Consider the following 5770-nt stretch of genomic DNA (forward strand, 5'->3'; position numbering starts at 1 on the left):
GCTTCATCACTCATTTATTACTGAGCCACTGCTGACTTCCAGGCACTGTCCTAGGTCCTGGGGATACAGTGGAGAATAAGATGGAGCCAGGCCCTGCCCATAGCGATCTTACAGCTTAGTGTGGAGGAGCCAAGGAAACAAACTAGAGGTCTGTGATGGAGGCCTGAGGGTCCTTTCTTGAGGGTCCTCACAGTGGTGAAGAACATGGGTGTTGGAGGTGGCAGATCAATTCCTAGTCCTTCACTTTTGGGCAAGTTGTCTCTCTTGAGCAACCTCAGATTTCAGATTTCTCGTTTATAAAATAGGGAAGATGTATAAGGGTTGTGATGAGGATTTAAATGCACTCATATATGTAAAGCAGGATATTGACTCAGGGTAAGCACTTAGTAAATGGTAGTTTTTTGTCTTGTTATATCACCTGAGGATATTTTTCCATTGATTTTTAGAGAGGGAAGGAGAGAGAAACATCCATGTGAAAGAGACATTTATATATATACATGCATATAATATATATATATATTGATTTCAAAGAGGAAGGGAGAGGGAGAGAGAGATAGAAACATCCAGGAGAGAGAATCATTGATTGGCTGCCTCCTGCACGCCCCCTACTGGGGATTGAGCCTGCAACCCAGGCATGTGCCCTGACTGGGAATCGAACCATGACCTCCTGGCTCATAGGTCGATACTCAACCACTGAGCCACGATGGCCAGGCAGAGAGACATACTAGTATTGATTAGAGACCTCCTGCACGTGCCCCAACTGGGGCCGGGGTTTGAGCCTGCAACCAAGGTATGTGCTTTTTATTTATTTATTTTTTTTAAATACATTTTTTTGATTTTTTTACAGAGAGGAAAGGAGAGAGATAGAGAGCTAGAAACATCGATGAGAGAGAAACACCGATCAGCTGCCTCCTGCACATCTCCCACTGGGGATGTGCCCGCAACCCAGGCACATGCCCTTGACTGGAATCGAACCCGGGAGCCTCCAGTCCGCAGGCCGACGCTCCATCCTCTGAGCCAAACCGGTTTCAGCAAGGTATGTGCTCTTGACCGAATCAAACCTGGGACCCTCCAGTCCTCGGGCTGATGCTCTATCCACTGAGCCGAACAGTCTAAGGCAGTGGTCGGCAAACTCATTAGTCAACAGAGCCAAATATCAACAGTACAACGATTGAAATTTCTTTTGAGAGCCAAATTTTTTAAACTTAAACTATATAATAAGACACTGGGGGGTAGGGGAGGCCAAGGGATTGTCAAGGGTGGGAAAAAAGGAGACATATGTAATACTTTAAGCAATAAAACAATTTAAAAAAATAAAATAAACTTAAACTATATAGGTAGGTACATTGTTATTAACTTAATTAGGGTACTCCTAAGGCTTAGGAAGAGCCACACTCAAGGGACCAAAGAGCCGCATGTGGCTCCCGAGCTGCAGTTTGCCGACTACGGGGCTAGGACAATAAATGGTAGTTTTAACTACAATTATTAGGACACACCTTGAGTGAAACCCCTTATAGTATAGGTATAGCACTCATTTTTAAAATTTTGAAATTAAGAATAACTTTCCTTTATAATTAGTCTGCCACAATGAAGAGATGGGGAAAAGGAATCACCCTTCCTTGCTTTGCATCTGTGGGGTGTCAAGTATGTATTTGAAAACATTGAATCCTCCCAGCTGTCAAAAAAGTATGAATTTTTACAACTCATTTTACAGAGGAGGAAACTGATAGAAAAGTTAAGTAAATTTTCCCAGGGTCACACAGCTAATCAATGGCTGAGTTGGAATTAAAGCCAAGTCTTACCCTTCTGCAAAATCCATGTTTTATGCAACTCCTCCTATGCGCTGGGCCTCCAAAGGCCCTCTTGGCGCTGAGGACTACACTTGCTGTCCAGTCAGTTAATCCTTTGTTTTCCTTGGTGGGTTGGCCCCAGCTGCTTTCATTATGCACTCTGATGTGGACCCTGAAGGGAGAAGAGTTAGCACAGGACATCCTGTTTCCCCAGATAGATGAAATGGCTTGTTCTGTGTCTATAAGTCCATTGTACATCAGGCACATGGTTCATGCACATGAAAATCATCCAAGAAAAGAAACAGGGGTAGAGTCCACATTCTGCCTTTCAGTTCTTGGGTCTAGATATTAGCCTGTGGTTCTTCTTGGCCCCACCAACTTGTTCCCTTTCAGCTGCATGTATCTCAACCTTTGGGGTCTTCTGGCTGCTCTCTGATTTCCTAGGGAGCCGCAAGAGCCCGAGGGAGCAGTAGGGCCAGAGCCGAGGAGGAGAACAAGGAAAGGAGAGCCCGGGAACAGAAAGCCCTGCTGGAGAGCCCGAGCACCCTGGGAGCAGGCATGGGTTTGTTTACTTCAGTAACAAGGACACGACGTGTGCCTGGTGCTGTTTACGGGCTGTACTCACAGAACCTCCTCACGAGAGCCTGGGAGATAGGCACATCTCTAGACAATCCTAGGAGATGGGCACCATCGTTATCTCCATTGTATAGACATGGGCATTGAGGCACAGAAAGGTCACACAGCTAGGGAAGGGCTGGCATTTGAACCTAGGGTTCTTTAGTCCATGAGTTTATTTTATTTTTAAAAAATATATATTTTTATTGCTTTCAGAGAGGAAGGGAGAAGGAGAGAGAGAGAAACATCAATGATGAGAGAGAATCATTGATCGGCTTCCTCCTGCACACCCCACACTGGGGATTGAGCCTGCAACCCTGGGCCAGCCTGGCTCAATGGTTGAGCATCGACCTATGAATCTATAGGTCACGGTTTGATTCCAGGTCAGGGCGAGAGAAACATCAATGATGGGAGAGAATCATTGATCGGCTGCCTCCTGCACATCCCACACTGGGGATTGAGCCTGCAACCCTGGCATGTGCCCTGACTGGGAATTGCATAGCGACCTCCTGGTTCCTAGGTCGACGCTCAATGCCAGCTGGGCAGTCCATTAGTTTAACTAATATGTCATTGTTTTTTGAGGGAAGGAATGAGCGAGTGAACAAATGAGTCTGGGGTTTGGGGCTTGCCAGACAAGGCCCAAGGAGGCAGTGTGCAGAGAGCCAGTGGACAGCAGGTGTGCTTTGGAGTCAGCAGGGTCGGGTTGGAATTCAGGCTCTGTCACCTGGTGTCTGTGTGATCCTGGGTGAGTAACTTAATCCAGAAGTGCTCCTTTCCTCATCTTCAAATGGGTATAATAATGCTTCTTTCCTGGGGTCTTGGTGAAGGTTGAACAAGATCACTTCTGTAAAGCTTCTAGCCCCATGAGTGGCATATAGTAGGTGCTCAGTAAGGGCTCACTGTTACAGTATTTTTACTGACACTATGCAGATAGATTGTATTAACAGGGCATCACTACACCTATATGAAATTGAAACTCCATGTTGACAGGGATTAGAAGGGAAATGAAAACAGCTGTTAAAGAATGAAAAGGAATTAAAGGAAGTTTCTTCAATGCTTCATTATTTTTTTAGTGTTTCTAAATGGAACAAATAAAACAGGCATGCAGTGGGTGTTCAGTGGCCTTTAAATGTATGAATGAAAAACATTCTAACATATTTTTATTGGTTGAGTACATTGCTTAAAGCTCTGACCTGCCCAGGCAGTGTGGCTCAGTGGTTGAGCTTCATCCTATGAACCAGGAGGTCAGGGCACATGCACAGGATCAGGCTTGATCCTCAGTTTGGGGTGTGTAGGAGGCAGCTGATCAATGATTCTCATCATTGATGTTTCTGTCTCTCCTTTCCTCTCTGAATTCAATTTAAAAAATATTTTAAAAAAACAAAACAAAAACTCTGACCTTAGGAGAGTGGATAGCTACCTTGGGGTTTGTTACTGGACAGGGTCTGTGCAGAAAGGAGTTAATGTTGCAGGCCTCAAATGGAAGCCCTGTAAATGCTGAATTTTCTGCTAGGGGTTTGAGTAAATTTGCAATGAGAAAAAAGGGAAAAAATTTTAAAACATGGCTTTGTATTTTTGTCGCTGTTGTATCTTGATATATGACCAAGTTGATTTAAAATGTTATAAGCTTATAATTTCATAAATGCTAGAGGAATCATCCCAATCAAAGAAAGTTGCAATTAAATTAAGAAAGTGGTGGTGGTATACAACTTTCTTGCTTTTTGCCAGCAGCGAGTTAGAATTTAAATTCTTTGGGTATTGAAACCAGAACAAATCTCCATTACTGATGATTGTTGCTATGACTTGGTCTGTTGGTGCCTCTGGAAAGCGGGAGACAACAGGAACAGAGAGGCAATCTCTGGGTGGAAATGCACATTTGGAAACTGAAAACGTAGTTAAATTGATAATGAGCCTTTGCTGAAATCAAATGTCTGACCCAGATTGGCTGATGACTGCCCAGTTTGATGTGCATATTTTTCTGTATCGTTCCAATTTTAGTATATGTGCTGCCGAAGCGAGCACATGATATGCATATTTTTGAGTGGGTCAGTTTGGACTCTAAGACGGACAAGACCAAGAGGTTACCAGTTCAATTCCCAGTCAGGGCACATGCCTGGTTGTAGGCTCGATCCCCAGTAGGGTGCGTGCAGGAGGCAACCAATAGATGTGTTTCTCTCTCATCAATCCCTTCCTCTCTAAAATCAATAAAAAGCATATTTTTTTAAAAAAAGATAAGAAGGAAGCTGTGCTTGTCACTTGGATTTGGACTATCTGGCACTGCAGCATACCTTTGCTGCTGTTGAAGAAAAGCAGCTGGCTCATTCGGAATCCCAGATTCACTGATCCTGATCGCTGGCACCCGATAAGAAGCTGAAAACTCAGACTGGCTGCTTGTGCCTTTTCAGCCTCAGCGGGAGCTGTGCTGGACTGAAAGCAGACACAGGCTCTGTGAGCAGGACTTAGGCCTTGGGACCACTGGAGACTCAGGATCCCCTCTGTGGAGCTCTGTACTATGAAAACGTGTGTCGCAGATGCTGGCTGGGCCATTTGGGTCACATACAAATGCCATAGAAAAGGGCCTGATCTCTGATGGGATCATCTAAAATCAAGCTGCTGATCAGCTCTTTATCTCTGACCAGTGGCTAATTGCATCCTAACTTGTGATCCTGGCCGAAAGCTGCCAGTTAGCGGACACATTACAGGGACTGTGACCCCTCTGTCTGCTTTTGGCAGATCAGCCTCTGGGCCTCCTTTGGGGTTATTGCACTGTTCAGCTTTCTGGATTGCTGCAACTTGCCACAATGGGTTGATAGCCTGACTCTGTCTTCCCACTTCCCCCGGCACAGACACCTTAGGAAGGCAGGGTGATTATTCATACATAGCTGTCTTAGAAAGGGATTGATCTTTCCTAGGCTACTCTGTGGATAAAGGATAGGAGGTTATATAGACCCATTTTGAAATTTTTGAAAATTCAGAGTTTCATCCTCTATTAATCTGCAAGGGCTGCCATTAAATACCACAGAGAGGGTGGCTTAAACAACAGAGATTTACTTCCTCACAGCTCAGGAAGTTAGAAGTCCAAGATCAAGCTGTTGGCAGGGTTGGTTTCTCCTGAGGCCTCTCTACTCGGCTTGCAGATGGCCACCTTCTTGCTGTATCTTCACATGGTCACCACTCTGTCTGTGTTGCCTATGTCCTAATCTCCTGTCATAAGGACACCTGTCATATTGGATTAGGGCCCACCTGAATGCCCCCATTTTACCTTGATCACCTCTTTAAGGTCATGTTCCGAGGTGGTGGGGGTCAGGGCTCAGCATAGGAATCTGGGGAAGACAGCTCAGCCTTCACATAGCCAGACCAGCTCC

Source organism: Myotis lucifugus, unplaced genomic scaffold (genome assembly GCF_000147115.1).
Source record: "Myotis lucifugus unplaced genomic scaffold, Myoluc2.0 scaffold_22, whole genome shotgun sequence".
Classification (NCBI taxonomy): Eukaryota; Metazoa; Chordata; class Mammalia; order Chiroptera; family Vespertilionidae; genus Myotis; species Myotis lucifugus.